The sequence below is a fragment of the Artibeus jamaicensis genome, unplaced genomic scaffold (genome assembly GCF_021234435.1).
Source record: "Artibeus jamaicensis isolate MK-2021 breed Jamaican fruit bat unplaced genomic scaffold, CSHL_Jam_final contig_484, whole genome shotgun sequence".
NCBI lineage: Eukaryota > Metazoa > Chordata > Mammalia > Chiroptera > Phyllostomidae > Artibeus > Artibeus jamaicensis.
Genome location: NW_026521859.1, coordinates 2,126,138 through 2,144,856, shown reverse-complemented (window position 1 = coordinate 2,144,856; position 18,719 = coordinate 2,126,138).

Here is an 18,719-nt window from a genome sequence, read left to right as displayed (position 1 = left end):
AATAATGCCGACTTACCTACAATGGAGAGAAGACACTGTATAACAGCTTGTTACTTCTTCATGAAATTCATAGTGACCAGAGATTAGGGATGGAGAGGGAGACCATTTTTGCTGCTGGAATGAACACTAAATGCTTTTTTGGTGTTGGAGTTTTTTTGAAAAAAATCACATTTAAGTTTTCTTTTCAGTGAAGTGTACAGTTATTTTGTGAATTTTGAATCAAAACACAATCATTCACTGTGGAAAGGTTAATTTATACTGAATGAAAACTAATGCAATCAAGAGAGAAACATGCAGGTGGAAGACTCAAGGAAGGATTGGAGTACTTGCTTGGTTTTAGTGAGGACGAAAGATTTAAAACCAATCAAAGCTTTTTTGTACATTGCAATGAAACTGTCTAGAGTGTTTCTGAGACAGGCAGTGACATACTTTATGGATCAGTTAAAATGGCGTAAACATTTCGGGAAGCAACTTGGCAACATGCATCAGTAACTTAAAAACATCGTACCACTTGACCTAGTAATTATACTTTCAGAAATCAATGGAAAAGCTATTAAAAATTGAGGAAGATTTATGTTTAAAATATGTTTATTGTTAGGCAGTTTTGAATATCAACCAGTCCCCTGATGTTTTGACTTTTCTTTCCAGGCTAGATTCCATAACATAGTATTATAATCATTCTTTTGCAAATATGGTACTTCTTGTCTGCTTTATTTAAAAAAGATTTATTAATTTCTTTGGAGAGAAGAAGAGGGAGGGAAAAAGAGAGGGAGAGAAACATTGATGTGTGAGAGAACTATTGATTGGTTGCCTCTTGCACGCCCCCCACTGGGGACCTGGCCTATAACCGGGGCATGTGCCTTGACTGGAAATCAACACGTGACCTTTTGGTTCTCAGATTGGCCCTCAGTCCACTGAGCCACATCAGCCAGGGCTGCCCTATTTTTGATGACTCATTTGGCAAACCCTGACACTGAAGGAACCTAACTCTTTGCTCTTTATCTGTACCTACCCCTGTGGGAAACTGTCAAATCAGGCAGAAGAGTAGTACTGTAAATTGACGATTACTAACCCCAACGCTGCAAATGTTTGTCTCCAGCCCAACCCTCTCTCCAGAGCCTCAGGTCCAAAAATTGAAAACCCACTTGTCAGAGCCACTTGGCCAGTCATTAGTGTTCAGACTTGATATCCTCTTCCCATCTGCTCTTCTTTTAGGAAGTGCCATTCCACACAAAGAAAGTAACTTTCTTAATATTTTGGTGCATTTTATTCTTAGTAAATCATAGCTATTTGTGAAGAAAAATGCAAGTGTTAGAAAATAAAATAAAACAAAACAAACCATAGAAGTAATCCCTAAAAGTATAGTTTTGGCTCAGTTGGTTTAGAGTGTCATCCTGACCATCAAGGTTACAGGTTCAATCCTGGGTCAGGGCACATTCAAGCCATCAACCAATACATGCATAAATAAGGGAAATAACACATCACTGTTTCTCTTCCTCTTTCTCTAAAATCAATCAATAAAAATCAAAACAAATAAACAACTTGGAAGATCCCGTCCCCGCGAATAAACCCAAGAATGTTCTTATTTAAATCCATGACTTGGATTGCTTGCAGAGTTTTTTAAGCTTCTAGTTTAATAAATGCATATGTTAGAAATTATAAAACATGGAACATTTTACTAAGTGCTAATAGTATACCTAATGATAATTTGAATATTACTTAAAACAATAAGAAACAAACCCTTACCCATTTCCTAGGCTTTGTACCTGTGATTTGGGCAAATAGGAAGCACACCAGGTGTGAAAATGGCTTTTTCTCAGAGGAACAGATTCACAGATACTCTCATTTGCAGAAACTCATCTGGGATCAGTAACTTTAGCACAGACATTCCACTTATGTGTATGTATTTTAAAAACATCCTGAGGCTTATGGGAAAAATAGCCGCCTCTATTTTATATGCTTGTCCTCAGGGAGAAGCAGAGATGATACGTGAACATTAGCAACATGGATTCTCTTCTGAAAAGTAGATCAGCTCAAAATTGTGAGTCAGAAACAATTTTCTAGTTCAGCGGTTCACAGCTTTTCAAAGTATGAGAATACCTTTCTAACAGCTAAAAAGAGTTACAGACCTCTCTTTCCCGTAAAACAAAACAAAATTTAGCCAAAACCTCTTATAAAATCACAGTAACTGTTGTGTTTTCATTGCTTCCAGTTGAGGAAATAAAGTGACAAAAAGTTCCCATGAATTTGGTGGTTCTTCAAGAAACTCGTGTTTTGTGTTCCTTTCCCTCGCTTTTCTTCGATATTCATATTTACCTTCAGTTATACATATATGTGTATATAAATACACATGTAAAATATATAAGTATATATAAATATATAAATCTATGCTACCTCCAATCTTTGTGGGAGGAGTGTGCATATTAAAAAAGAAATTCATTGAGTAATTTTTTATTTGGCAGTGTATTTTTAAAATTATGAAATATTTATATTTAAATGATTTAAAGCTTCATATGCAAATAGGTTACGTCAGACAATTCTACAGGGCTGGCAATAAAAAATATCATTCCACTGGACACCGCTATTCACCCTCCCAAATTTTCACTCCTCAGCAAAAACAACTTTTAATTGAGCTGTTTTTTGACATTTGTTTCCATACCTCTATATAGATTTGTTGTCATTTTTTTGCAGCAGCCTGTTATCACTAAAGCTTGCAGTTTTTGTCATAATGTGCTGGTGGATTCCTTTGCTTGATGTGTTCTCTTTTGACCTAGCATATTTACTTCCTGCTGGCCACCTTCCTAATACAGCTATAGCAGAATTTCACTTAGCTCAATATTCAGTGTTATTTTGACCATAAAAATTTTTTTACATAGTTACTTTTTCTCTCTTGTTCATGCCCCCCCGGATTTGATCATTGTTTTCTTTATTAGTTTATATGCTTATCACAAATTCAGCGCCACACTCTGTCAGCTGTCCGAATTTAATAAGCTACATTATATTCTGTCTTTTTGACACAAAGGCCTCCTTGGTACTTTCCAACTTGCCTTAAACAATCCTAGTTGATCTCAAGCCCTCTTCAGAATCATCTTCCTGGGGGCTGTCGGTCCCATCCACCCAGGGACGTTTTTCTGCTCTCATGTTGGATGACCTACTTTTTGGTTCCCCTGTCTTCCCATTTCTCGGTCTCCTTCCTTGTTTTGGTGGAACACATTGTTTGGGAGTTTTCTGAGAAATGTGTATCTGAGAAAAGTTTTTCAGACTTACATTATCAGAAGATTTTTTTTTACTTTAAATTTTAATCAGTAGTTTGGGTATATAATTCTAGATCGAAATCCTTTTCCCTCACAATTTTGCCTTCTAGTTTTCAGAATTTCTCTTGGGCTGTCCAGTCTCATACTGATTCTTGATCTTTTGTAAGAAAAAAAAAATATTGAAGCTTTTAGGATCTCCTCTACATTCCTGTTGATCTGAGTTTTCACAGCGATATGGCTTTGTGTAGGTATTTATTCATTTATATATATTTGAACTTTGTGCATCTTTCAGTGTGAAATCGATTTCCTTCGATTATGGGAAATTAAAAAATATTTTGGTTATTTACTCTCATTTTTATTTTTTCTCTTTCTGGATTTTCTATTTGTATGTTTGGTCTGTTGGGCTTTGCAAATTTTCTATTTCCCCTTTTTTTGTCTTTTTGTTTTACTTTCTGGAAGGTCTTCTAAGTTTTTCATTTATGCTATTATATTTTTGTGTTCTCAGAGCTCCTTTTTGTTCTCTGCGTATCATATTTTATAGTGTTCTGTTCGTGCTTTGTAGATGCAATGTGTTCTCTTATCTTTTTGAAGCTATTAATCATACTTTGACATGAAAAAAATTTCTACGTTGTATTTGTCTCCTGTTATTACTTTTTTCTTGTTACCTGCGGTGGCCTCTGTCTTCCACATGAGAGACTTTCCTCCAGTGTCTGGTCCCTATTCGCTGTGCGTTTTCAGGTGGTTGGAAGCTCTGTGCCTGTGAAGAGGGCTAGGCGCTGTGGTCTGTCCTGTAAAGCAGACTGGTCTTGTCAGTATCTTTAGAGCTTTTCTCTTGGGCTGATACGTCTTTCTAGAGCGTCTGCCTCTAATTTTCTTCCTGGAATGTCGGTACCCCGGTAGCCCGGGGAGGGAGTGTCTGAAATTTCTCATGTAAGCTTTTACTTAATTCTACCCATATGGTTGCATAGGATAAGTATTCTTAGGTTCTATTAGTGTAAAGAGAAAAGGCAAAAAAAAAAAAAAAACCCTCCAAGTCCTGAGGGAATTGCTGTGGTCACCCCACAAAAGTAGGAGGGCCCCGGACTCCAAGTTTGGTCTCGATGGTGCCATACACGCACCGAAGGGATGTAGGAAGGTCCAATACACACAAAATGGGGACTTCTGGGGGAACAGGTCTCCAAAGCAGGTTCAAAGTGTCTTGAGAAAGTAAGGAAATAGAGGGCCTGGGCTTTTCTCGTGCTTACAGGGCGGGCCAGGCGAGGGTTCGCGTGGGGAAGAGGATCAGTGGTGCGACCCCCCCACTCAGGCCGAAGCGGGGCACCCGGGCTCGGGTGATACCACTGGGCGAAGGGAGGAGTGAGGTCGGAGAGCAGCTCAAGTCAAACGCCAGAAGCTGGAGTCAGAATCCTCTTTACAGTACCTGTCTGAACAGAGAGAGGGCAGAACGCATGTTTTCAGAATGGTTTCCACTTGCAGAAAATGTTACTCCCAGGTCCAAGATACAAAAAATCTTTAAAAGTTCGTTTCTCCAGTTGTATGGCTATTGATCAGGCCAGAAGGGTTCACAGGTGAGTTTATGGTTGGAAGAAACCTGTTTAAAGCAGCGACTTTCAGAGTGGGGCCGATCACCAGCAGCATCTGGGAATTAGTTACAAACGCTAAAATTCAGGCCGCACCTTGGACCCGGGGAACCTGATACCCCACGGGGGTGGGGCCTGCGAACTCTGTTTTAACAAGCCCTCGGGGTGACCCGAAGACGCGTTCAACTTTGAGAGCCACAGGTGGAGAGTATGCAAGTCAAGACGAGTCTGGGAAGGAGCAGGAGAACTTAATGGCACAGCAAAATGCAGAGATAGGATTTAAAATTTTCCACCGCAGCGGAAATAATTGGCCACCGTCCCTGAGAAAGGCAGACAGCGCAGAAGTTTTTGCAGAGAGGAGTGGACCCCCGCCGCACAGCAGGAGGAGGCCGGGGTGAGAGGGAGAAGAGGGTTGGTGAAAATATCCAAGAGGGAGAGGTGACCAAAGGACTCTTAACCATGATGGTGTGTGTGGTTCTGTCGTAAGTTTTCCGTGATGTAATATCTTCCCTGCAGTCACAAGTCTTCAACACAAGTCGGTTATACACAACCAACATGTGGGGAGCAGTGGAGAATGAAAGAGAGGCCAAGAACAAAAAACTACCATCCCTCTGTGCAGAGCAAGCATGCATTTTAGGATTTTCCTACATCAGTGGGTTTTCACTGACTGACCAACTAAGTAAAGGGAGTATCTGAGTATTTTTGAAATTTACGAAAAAAAAAAAAAAAAAAAAAAAAAAACCAGGCATTTTTTAAAAGAAATAATCTATTGCTTTAAGCATCTTATGCAGTAAATACAGAAAGGAAAAATAATCAGTATGCATTTAATTTTTCTCCTTAAGAATGGTACATAATTTCCTGATAATAGAATATACCTATATCTATAAATATCTGTATAAATTACCCATAGTACCTGTTTTCCTTGAAAACATGGTTAAAATGAAGTTTTGTCCTGTAGACAGTTATTATGAGTTTCTAGAACATTTTTTCATGTATTTAAAAAAATTATTATTAGGGAACAGTGTAAAATAATAATAATACAAAAATGACTATTGTTATCCATACTAACACGTCCAGAGATGAGCAGAATCGTGCAGAATTTCACACTGAAGAGCCCTCTGTTCTTCACCACACACCCCCACTGCCCAGACTCCCTGCTCTCCTGACTTAGCTGCCCATGGATGCTTACTGTCCTCCTCCCACCTGGGGAATCCACCTGGTCTTCCTGCGTCCACGGTCTGAGGATCCCCTACCTATGTTTAGAGCTCAGATCTTTTTTCTGGACCAATTTCTTATCTCCATCTTCCTTTAGGAGATTTCTTTTTAGATGTTTTCTGTTACCTCAACGTCTTCAGGTCCAGAGTGGAATTCTTGTTTTCTCCTCCTCAGTCAAAAACAAGGTCAGCTCTCCTAAGCTACCTATTGGTGTCATTGGCATCATCATTCTTTAAAAAATTTGTATTTTTCTGATTAGCATTTATCCCCCTTACTTCTCCCTCCCCCCACAATCACCACACTGTTGTCCACGTCCACGAGTCCTTTCCCCTTTTTTCTCTCCTTCCCTCACCCCCAAACCCCCACCTCCTGCCCAGAGCAGTCAGCCTGCTCTCTGTGAGTCTGTCTCATCATTCTTTTTGTCACTCATGCTGTCAACCAGCCAGCTCCTCTCCCATCTCTAGTCTGTCACCAAGGCCAGCTGACAGTGCTCTCAGGAAAGCGTCTGTGCCGAGTCTTTCCTTTTTCATTCATCATCCCCTTGCACTTAGATTATTGCAATAGTTCCACAAATGGTTGCCTTGCCTTGAGTCTCTCCTTCCCTCCAAGCCTCACTTCTAAGTGCTGCAGAATTAACCTTGGGAAAGGCGCTAGTCGTATTCTATTGCTCACCTGTTTGGGCATCCTCAGGGGCTTCCCACTGACCAAAGGGTAAACCCACAGTCCCTGTGCTGGCGCCTTCCCCTTTCACAACCAGCTGTCCACCCTCCAGCCACAGATCCTCTATTTTCTGATGGAAAAAATGCTACTCTAACTCAGTCGTCCTATGCCTGGTCCTCTGGGTTTTCCTCTTCCTCTGGCAGTCATCTTCTTCCTCAAGTCTTACTTCAGATGCTAATATTATTATATGTCATCCACATAACTTGTTTTCATCAAGCAGCCAAAACTGATTTCTCACTTGTCTGAACTTAGAAATCACTTTCTGTCTATAGAACCTAGTTATATAGTAACGGCTACTCTCAGTTAAGCAGAGTGCATCCTATGTGCCCAGCACTGTTCTGAGTTGTTCTTAATTCATTTATTCATCACACAGTCAGGTGAAGTAAGTACAATTAGTAGAGAAAACAGAAGCATGGAAGGTTAAGTAACTTATACAAAGTCACAGGGCAGTAGGACCTGGATTTGAATCCAAAGCGCCTGGCCCAGAATCTGGCCTTCCCCTGCTCTCTCCTGCCTCTCAGCATGCACCGCCTCGGATGGCTGCCCCCACTGGGTCTGTGCGCACATTCCCACGTGTGCTGTCTGTCCAACCAAACTGTACGCCCTGGCAGGCAGGGGCCATAGCGAACAAGCATGCTCCCGAAGGCCTGGCAGAAAGCTGTGCACCTAAATAAACACTGACTGTTTGCGTCAAATGGATCATGGAGCCTCTTTTTCTCTTCCTGAGATGATAGCTAATGTTCATTAATTGAAAAGATAATCTCAAGATCAGATTTGACTAAGTCATGACCGCATGAAAGGCAAACATTAAGGGGTAAGCCAGCATCTGGCCTTATTGTGTCAGGTTCAACAGAGTCTGATAATTAAAAAAATCACGCCATGTCAAAGTCAGAAAAATAACGAGGACTTAAGAAGTTCCAATGCCTGTTCCTATTCTGTGTACAGGAGAGTGAACTTGGGTAAGGCCCACACGTCGGAGATAAGAATTAGCTAACCTTGCAGCTGAATGACCCACATGGAAATGCAATCATTCTCCTTGCACTGTTTTCTCCCCTCTGAAGCCAAGTGTGATTTGTGGGAGGGAAGGTTTGATAAAATGTTTGTGTGCTCCCAGCGAGCCTTCACTGACAGGCTGTTCAGGGAAAATTCCACAGCAATGCCTGGCGTACCAGGAACAGACAAGCAGCCACAGGCACAACCCAGAAGATTCGGTTTTAACCCATCCGGTTGTACTGTATTACACACTTACTTAAACCTGTGTCACAGGTTGTAACTCTTGATACTTTTCTCTTCCCGAAAGGAAACATCTTCAGAGGTTTTTCCAGATTACTTTAAATTATTATTTAATAAGGCTAAAGAGTCTTTCTTAAGAGCCATTCACTTTTGAAAAGTGGATGTGAGCCTCAAATTACATGCCAACTAAGTGTTTCATGGCATTTTTTGGTATTTTTCAAGTACTTTATAAGTGTACTTTATACTTGTATTTATTTTGTCATTATTATTAATCTGCATAACATTTGTCTTTTGCAAAGCTCTTGGAGACACACACACACACTTTCAAAGAAATACACGATCTTTTATTTCAGGTCATGAACTAGGCCCACTGGGCACAGTGCTGGATGTAAAACAACCTGGGCCATCACTTAGAGTGGAAGGGCAGATAAAGTGCTTCCCAGTCAAGGTCAAGTTAAAGGAATTCATCATCACCAAGCCCTTATTACATGAAATGTTAAAGGGACTTACCTAAGAAAAAGAAGATGATCAAAAATATGAACAGTAAAATGACAACAAACTCACAACTATCAACAACTGAACCTAAAAATCAAGAACAATAACAAAAAAAACTACGCAAAGAACTAGAATAGGAACAGGATCACAGAAATGGAGATCACATGGAGGGTTCTCAGTGGGGAGGGGGGGAGGGGTAGAATGGGGTAAAAGGTACAGGGAATAAGAAGCATAATTGGTAGGTACAAAATAGACAGGGGGAAATTAAGGATAGTATAGGAAATGGAGAAGCCAAAGAACTTGCATGTATGACCCATGGACATGAACTAAGGTGGGGGGGGAATTCAGGAGGGAGGGGTGTACAAGGTGGAGGGGAATAAAGGGGAGAAAAATATGGGACAACTGTCATAGCATAATCAATAAAATATATTAAAAAACAACAACCTGGGCCTGGTTCCTGCCCTGAGGGCATTTACCCTCAGCTGTGAAGGCCAGACAGGAGGGGTCCAGGACCAACCTCCCTCAGCCATTTGTTCTTGCAGATGTCTCAGCCCCCTTGATAATATTCAGCTGTGGTTTATATGCCATTGGACAGGATTTGATTTCTAGCATTATTTTCCCTGTCTTGACCCAGGAAGTAAGCAGCCCCAAGACTGCCAGGTATGGTTTGCCAGTGCGCACCCAACTGGCACTTTGTGAGCCTGCACCTTGCTCAGCCTGGGCTCAGCACATGGCTCTCTGACCTGTGTCCAGGTGATTTTTTCAGGTTGCCAATCTCATTGATTCTGTGTTGGTGTCACAGGTTTGATACCCAGAGTTCTGGAGGAGGTTGCCTTCCTGTTATCATGATGTACTAATCACATAAGATACAAATGAAAGAAAAACCAGAACCAGACCTTTTGAATGCAAGAATATAATAAAGACTATGTGACTTGAAAAGTGCATTCTCAGACTTCAGAGGTAGCGCTATAATGTGGAAATATGTTGTAGAGTCAGAACACTTAATTTTGTATGACTCAGTTACTTGTTAATATTTTGACACTTGTGGGCTATTGAACTTTTAGGAACCTATAGGACATGGTATGACCTCTTTTCCCAGGTTGTTATGAAGCTCTCAAGAATGTGCAAGAGAGAATGAGGTAGACAGAAATGCTGCGTACGTGGTACCAAGTTGTCATCCTGGACACAGGGTGTCGGAGTGGTGTGGGAAGGAGAGTCCTGAGCTGGGATAAAAATCTGGAATTTTTTTGTGCATTAGACTGAAGGCAGGAGCCATATTTTGTAGCAATTTCTGCCCCAAAGACTTACACATACTTATGAACTCCATGGTGTTGCAATGAATAAAAAAATAGATACAAATGTAATTAGAGAGAATAGAGAAAAATGTAACATAAATTGATTCAAGCTCTCAAATTTTTCACACCAACAACTACATCCTTAGAATGCTTACTATGTGTCAGCCATAAGGAGAGGTACTGTGTACACAGCACTAAACAAGGCAGAGCGGTCTTTGCCTTTAAAGGGCGTATGCTGCCGGCAGGACAGGAGACATTTAAACATTGATTAAAAATGTATTGAGTGCTATAAAGAGATGTCCAGGTGCATAAATAGGAGTGTGATGATTGCTCATTTCAAGACTATCATTTAAACACATTGAAATACATGTGCAAAATAGCTACCTCTAAAAGGAGCTCGTAGAACAAACATTGGTAGTTGGTATGATTTGCCAGACTGCTTCTTTTGTTCTACAGGAGACACTTGTGTGCCGATTCTTCACGATATGTTTTTTACAGAGGCCTAATGCATGGCAGCTTTTCCTAGAAAACTTCCAGGGGCACTGTCAGCTAACGTGGTTTCTGTTTGCAGAATTTATCGAGCATTTACTGAATGCAGGGAGACACCAGGTCCTGCCTTTGGAAAGACACCACTCTGCACAGTCCACTAGACACACGTGGCTATCGTGTGCTGGACATGCAGCAAGCCTGAATGGAGATGTGCCGTCAACACAGAACACGCCCTGGGTTCTGAAGATTTAACGTGAAAATAAGAGTGACAGCTGTCTCCCTAGTAATATTTTTACATTGGTTATATATTGAAATGATACTATTTTGGATATGTGGATTTAAATATATTATTAACATAGATTTTTCTCGTTACTTTTTACTTTTCTACATATAGTCACTAGAAAATTTAAAGTTATATGTGTGACTCACGTTTGTGGTTTATCTTATCTTTCTACTGGCCAGTGCTGTTTTCGAAGTTAACGTGACAGGGAGCCAGACACAGAGTAAGTCACCAGGAGGCAATGGGACAAGGGCTTTAAAGGAGGCACATGCAAAGTGCAGCCAGTTTGCTGATGTGGTCAGGAAACGATTCAGAGAGGCAGACCATGAGATGAGGTTTTAATAAGTAATATGATTTTTAAAAGGAAGCTGGAAGGGAAGGCAGGCCAGAGAGAATAGCGCATAAGGCAGGGAAGAGACTGGGACTCTTAAGCATCTACCTTTAAGGGGGGCAGAGAAAAGGAGTAGAAGCCACAGGGAACGACAGAATATCATTTTCATAGCATCCCATGATGTGATTAAAATTGTGTGTAGCTTATTTAGAACGTTATTATTTATCCCGCTATCTGACTGAAAAAATATTTTCCTTACACAAATCACTCAAGTGTCACGAGTGTATTATCTGAGGCACCACCAGATGGCACTGTGCTCCAGGACTGAAAGCAGTTGGACGGGGGGGGGGGGGGGGAGGTGGCAATTGCAGGGCTCGGGAGTGGCCTAAATTTTTCAAGAGTACTGCTGTCATTTGTGAGCGTGACAACTCAATCTATGTGTGTCTGTTTACTTGTAAATTATGCACCTAAGGCTGTTCTAACATATTATGTCAATTTAGGACATACCTATAGAAAAATGGAAATAAAAAAGGCTACGGTCAAACTTTACTGGCAGTGCTAGTCTTCCCTGCGCCGCAGTGGGTTATGCGCACGTGCTGTTATGTGCGGTCCCGGGGGCAGGCGCCGGACACGTGGGAGAACATTGGTCCGCTTCGTGAACTTTATAAAGATAAAAGCAACACGCGAAAGTCTAAAACGAAATATTTTTACTACCCGTGGGATTACAATACGCCTTAGAATCACATGCCAGTTTATGTATAGGCACGGAACTGAAGGCTAAAAGGAGAAAAAAAGTCGAGACTCGTTGGTTTGAGGATCTTTATATTTTTCAATTTTAAGCCAGATATAGTCTAATCTAGTTCATTGTTTAAAAACCAGAGGCCACATTTTCTAAAAAGTTACAATAAGCGAACCAAAGCAAAGAGTGGCTATAAACGATATAAATAGGTTAAATAGATGGGTGGTGGTGCCCCATGTCAAATAAATACACAGAACTGAGTTAAAAACCAAACCAAACCAAACCAAAAACTCAAGCCAAAGAGGAATACTTGCCTTTAGTAGAGGAATGCAGTGAGTAACTTCTGCCTTGATTTCACAGAACTGTCTCTGCGGGAGGTTCTTGTTTTTTAAAATATCATGGACTTTTGGGTTTTGGGTTTTGGAGAACAGAGGGTCCCCACCGTGTGGCCGCGCCCCCGTGCTCCCTGCCAGTCCCATGGCTGTGGCCGAGGCAGGCTGGGTCGCAGGGAGATAAACCTAAACCCATCCTGTGATTTCGGAGAGTAAGGGCTATGAAGTAGGTGGAGACCCCAATAGATGTCATCTAGAGAAGGGTGATTCCTGGCCACTACACTTGCACGGTATGTTAAATCTCTTTTGTAAGGCATGGGCAGTGCGGTCTCGGTAAGGAAGCTGGATTTAGGAGTGAGTAACCTCCGTAATCGCCGTGTGACACTGCTAATCAGCTCATTCATCACTCTGAACTCGCTGAGATCCAAACGCGGGACGGCGTCCGTTCTCTCCCGGCACTGACCCCCACCACGCTCTCAAGCTCACCTGCTGCCTTTTCAGGACTCTGAACAGGTGCACTAAATCTGTAGACGTAATTAGGGTAGTTAAAGGTCTCAGACTGGTACAATTTAAACCCGAATCTCATATCCATCTAAATTAACGTCTCCCTGCTCCACCCACTGGCCAGGCGGTGTCAGGCAATTGAAGTGGGAGTGTGTGACTGCCTCCCGAGGCCCCCTCCCGACTCCGGGTAGGTCTCTCCGTCCCCTGCAGCGTTGAGGCTTCCAGGAGGGAGGAGGAAAGGGGCACACGCTTATCTTAGCGGTGCTCTACAGTCGCCTCTGGTGGTGTTGCTGCTTCTCTCTGTGCAACAGTTACCCAGACTAGCTCTCCGAGTGCATCTGGACGTGTCACCGAGGGCCCAGGGCTATGCAGTGGCTCCATTCCCCACCACAGCTCTGGCTCCACCCCTTGCCCGGCGAACACTCCTTGGCTCGAATTCCCAGAACTCAACTCACAGTCCGCCTGCCCCATTGGCAACTGTCCCGGGCGAAGCATCAAGAATGCTCAAGTTCAGCCACCTTCCAGGGTGAGTGAGCCCTTAGCTTACAGGAAACGCAACACCCACATGCGTAGACAAACCACATGCGTGCCTTTTGTCCCTTTTCCATCTGGTATTTTTGTCCATTTTACTTTTTCCTGTCTACATAATTGCAGAGGAACTAAGCAGAAACCCAAATGTGAGACATACCAGCCCCTCTCTTCCTAAGGCACCCATAATTTCTTCCAAGGATTCTCTTGAAGTCTTTATTGCAGGATTGCATTCAGACTCTCTTTCTGCCCCCAAATGCAACGGCAGGAAAACTCTAACGTGCTCCCAAAGCCTCATTAGAGTGACAGTTCCACCGCTGCTCTCCCTGAAGCTCCCACAGTCATTATGATTGAGTTCTGAGCTCCTTTACCCCTATTACCTCACTTAATCCTCGCACCAGTACAATAAGTTACTTTTTTAATAGACGAGGAAACTGAGGCACCAAGAGGTTAAAAAGCTTGTGCAGGGCTCTGGCTGGGTAGCTCCGCTGGATGGAGAGTCATCCCGAGGTGCCAGGGTTGCGGGTTTGACCTCTGGTCAGGGCGCGTACGGGAGACGACCCGTGAATGCACCGGTCAGTGGAACAACAGGCAGGTGTTTCTCAATCTCTCTCCTTTCCATTCTCTCTTTAAAATCAATAATTGAAAAAATTTAAAAAGAAAAGCTTGTGAAGGTCACACAGCAAGTGAGAAAGCTAGGCTTTGGAACTAGATGGTCTAAATTTGGGGCGTCTGTGCTCTTGGTCACGGAGTTTTTCAAGGTGTGTTTTAAGGCGTTAAGAATAGCCGAGCAGTGTGGGCGGGGCTGGGCTCGGGCTGCAGGCACTGAGGCCGAGTCACTGCGTCTTAACAAGTTCCTGGGAGTGTCTGGCCCCTGGGTGTCAATGGCTGTCGTGAGAATGTGAAGTTTATTTAGCTTTGAGTATTTTCTACTTTAAAGACAAGAGGAAAATAATGCCTATATGATTCCTAAAGGCAGTTGTTACTCTAAGAGGTTTTTAAAAAATGGTTCTGCATATGGAAATACTTTAAAGGAGATTGGTCATGACTTTGTTTTTTGTATTTATTGATTTTAGAGAGAGAGAGAAATATTAATTCGTTGTTCTATTTATTTATGCATTCAGTGGTCTTTCTTGTATGTGCCCTGATCGGGGATTGAACCCACAACCTTTGTGTGTCAGGATGAGGCTCCGATCACCCGAGCTACCCACCCGGGGCCTAGCCATAGTTTCTTGACGTGAGGAGCCCTTCATTTCAAAGACTTCAGGAGCATGTTTGACATCTGGCTTTCCTCAGTTTCCATGTTGGGATTAGAATTTTGATGGACAGATTGATTGGTTGATTAATTTTATGGTGGGGGTATTTTGCATAAGCTTAATTGTTAAAGAACAAAATTCAACCCAGTAAATTTGAAGATCTAATTGGCCTTATTAAGTGATTTATGAGTTGGGCAGCATTCCATCCAGCTACAAGAAGGATGCATGAAGGGTTTTACAAAATGGAAGGTCTAGAAAATTTTTTTGAATCTAAGTGTAGTTGATATACAATCTTTTATTGGTTATATTAGTTTTAAGTGAACAATATAGTGATTTCACATCAAAATGCAGGTTTCTGTAGGAAGGGGGGGGTCATGGGAATTATTCACAGTAGAAAAGAATTCTTAGAGTAGGACAGCTTTTTTCTGGGGGAGGAGAATGACAAGGATTTTAATTGTGCAGACTGCTTCTTTCTATGTTGGGACAGAGAGGACTCACGTGACAGCTTACTTTATAGGTGTTGACCAGAAAAATTCCAGATTGGTTGATTAAGATTATATTTCTGGGAGAGATTGAAACAGCAATTAGGTTCTGCATTAAATTTAAGTTTTGTATAATGGGCTTTAGCACAAGTGATGCCATTTTGGGCCTATGGTTTTCTCTTTAACATGTTTTATCAAAGCCAGAAAAAGAATTTAAGGGAGAAAGGTAAGCTGAGGACTTACTAAGGTCAATAAAACTTCTATTTTCTTTCCACCACATACCTGTGTTAGGTAATTAAGCCAATAAGTTGCAATAATTTCTTGTTTAAGTCCTTGTATTAATTATCTACTAATTGTTAAAAGTTTTCACAATTTTGAAAACCTTTTGCAATTTACCTTTGCAATGCATTTTTTTGGGGGGGCGGGGTTTGCTTGGGTGCTTGCAGGTAGCTGAGGTATTGAACTCACAGCTGTCCTCATCCGCACTTACCGAGTGAGGCATGCCCGGGCGGCCGGGGTTTGGCCGTCCCGTTGTAGTGAATCAGGAGCAAGTTCACGTCTTCATGGCTTTGGGGATTGGAGTTTGCCATATGAGGCAAATGGAGGGCTGTGCAGATAATTTTCGTTTATTTAAAATTGAAAGCAAGAGACAATGAAATAAAAGGGACTCGAGGAGTTAATTTTTGTCCCACAGGAAGGCACTGTCTCAGAAGCTGGCTCACCCAATTCTGCAGATGACTCACCTCCTTCCGGAAGGTGAATCACATAATGACAGTAACTAACAGGTGGAACAGGGAGAGATGACCCCTTGGTGCTGCACCGAGGCAGTGACCGCCTCTTCCCTCTGTAATTGCTCAGGTGTGTCAGCACCGGTCAGTGCAGAGGGTTGCGCCTTTCTCATGAGGACGTGGTCACCGTGGTAGCTTCTCCTGCCCTTGACTGGGTTGTTATGAGGATCAAATGCTTGAGTTTCCCAGACTTTGGAGTAAAGAAAAACTCAGTTGCAGGTTAGCTTTGTTAAAAAAACCAAATTCATCTGAGTAAAATTTGTAGATTTTTACTGGCTTTATTAAAGGATTCATGGATTGGGCAGCACCCTGTCTAGCAAATAGAAGGGAAGCTCCATGGAGCTGCAGAAAGTGAAGCTTTTTAAAGATGGGGTGGGGATGCAGGTGGCAAGGGGGGGGGAGGAAGTCATTAGCAAAGGATGGGTTGTTTCAGGCAAGGACACCCTTTTGAGGGGAATGAAAGAGGTCCCTCAGGGCTCTACCTCCAAGTTCCAGATTGGCTGGTTAGAGGTTACTTGTCTGGGGAAGGTTAAAACTGTAATTAGATTAGGTACTAAGTCTCGATTTACTGATGTGGGTCCTTAACACAGTGACTTCATAATGGACCTGTTGTTTCTATCTCTATTTAAAAAACAGCCATAAGGGGCTACCGTGCTATGGCAGGACTTCCAGTGAGAAATACAAACACAGCGCCCTTACGTCTGTGACAGTGTTTTCATGGTTTTGTGCGCAGGCTATATGTCCGTAATTTACTGATATTTGTGATGCCACTGGAACAAACTCCATTTGCTTTGCTTTTAGTTATGATTGATTGGTATTAATGTGTTTTTATCGTCTCACTGGTCTCACTTAGGATAAAAGTTCTAGGATTTCAGCATGTCTATGGCATGTGTAGGCCTTGGTGCAGGACTCAGCTTTTAGGATCAGGCAACTCACTAGGCACCACTTAATTTTCTGCACGGCAGTATTTAACAGAGTATATTCTCTAAATATTCTTTACTGTATTTCTGTGCTCTGCAACCTTTTGTGGGGATAAAGCACTGGTGTTGATGAGTAATTTTATTTTCCTAACATGCAAATCTGTAAGTTATTTAAGTGCATCTTGATACTATTGTATTATGTCATAAAATATGTACAAAATAATAATTTCTAAAAGGACGAGGTAAAAAAGAAATAGAAATTGCAGCTCTGACCTTTTCTTCTTGCCTCTCCTGGGGTCCGTGTTCTCTGCTTGGACTCTGCTGAGGGTGGGATGTCTTCCCTCCCCACGGCTGTGCCAACTCCGACCACAACCCACATCATCGTTCTGGGAGGAACTTTTCAGAGTCCACTTGTCCAGCTTCTTGTTTTTTTAGGCATAATTATGAGATTATTTCTAAGGTGAAAATTAATTCTATGTAGTTCTCAAAGTTATGAATTTTAAAAAGAACTTGCTCAATTATGTGTGGGAGTAGGGGTATCCCAAATAACTGGAAAAACCTATTAAGTGGTGACATCGCTCTGTGATTCATGCCCCTCTGTCTCTATGGCATCAAATGTTTGCTTGAGTGCTGGTGATGCCCGGGACCTGGGAAGAATGTATCTCTGTCCAGGACCCCTGTTCTGTAGCCTGAGTCACAGGCACACAAGACCAGGGGTTGGCTAGGGGCACACCTCAGAGCAAAGAGGGAACCTTAGAAGCGGCTTCATGTGGTTACTCTCTGGCAGCTCCTGTAGCCACTCCTAATTCACAGTTAGACTAAGTGGGAGGGTACATGAATTAATTTTTTTTCCATGAAAATTTGAAATGAACCTGAGCACAGTTCGTTCCAATGAGGAACAGATAGGGCACTTATTTAAATCCACATTGCAAGCCATAGAAGAGACTTGTGTGCCTAACATTTCCATCTGCTAATGATGCAGCTAGGCCTTGTTGCCATGGCTTCTGAGAGCCTCTCCGACACCAGGCGCGGGCCCTGCGGGGATGCGTTCTTTGAAGCAAGCGGCCCTTGTTCAGCTTCTTTCTCTTTGCCAAGGCTGTTCACTCCTCACTTGTCCAGGGAAATTTTCTGTTCTTTCATTTCACATTTTTTAGTATAGCTCACGAAGTTTTACTGTGTTTTCACAGACATCGCTTTCTTCGATCTTCATAATCCTCCCAGGTAGATAGACTATGTTGCTGGTGTCTCTTTTTTATGGATAAAGACACAGAGCCTCAGAGAAGCTAAACGATTGCAATAAGCTCCCGTACAGCTAGGAGAACACTGGTCCTCCGCCTTCTCCCCAAAGAATCAGAGAAGTCATAGTGCAGAAAGTACATTTTGTTACCGCGTGAAGTCTATTCAGACTGATTCTAGTTTATGCTTTATTTCAGCTGACTGTGTTGTAGTTCACCTCTTGCTGTCCCAGAGTTCATTTAGGTGGGGTCTCCTAGTCCCAGTGTAAATGCGGTGGCCGTGTTCGTAGCCTCCCCCCCGGGAGACTGACCAGCCCAGTGCTAGGAAACCGATTACAAGAACGTGAAGTGTGCAGTGACATCTTAAGAAGTCCCCCTTTAAATAGAACTATTGATTTAGTATTGCCTTGGAAACGTGTCCTTCACCACAGAGAATGTGTAGCTGCCTGGCGGAGGGATGGCAGGCCCATATACCCCCTCTCGCCACTGGCTGTCACAGAGATAAAGTTGACAGCTTGAGACCGGCCAGCAACGTGAGATATTTAAGCCAACAAGGGCTTCAACACTCTTGGGTCATTTTGCCCTACTTCACGTGGCAGTTTTGTTCGGGGAGAGTGAGTGATTTCTCTCTCGCTTCCTGAATCAAGATGCCGCTGACTGTTTTTGCTTTAGCATTTGTCTCTTTGTGCCTGGATGTGCCTCCCCCCATATGTACTCCCAGATTTTTGTCTTCATTTGTCTCCTATATTTTCTTTTTTTTGGGTTTCTGTCTCATTTTCTTTTATATTATCTGTCACCTTGATTTTCTATGAACACATGGTTATCACTGACAAATTAAAGAATCATATACATGGTGAGGAAATTTTAGAACAGTTTTCTTTAAGAATTTTTAATCATTCTGGGTGTGTGAGACTGAAGTTTATTTTTTGACACATTATAGCCTCCACCCAAGCCCCCAAATGTATGACTAAAATATGCTTGTGTCTTGCTCATGGTACCTCTCCTGCATAAATATCCAAATGTATTTCTTGCCAAATAACTCT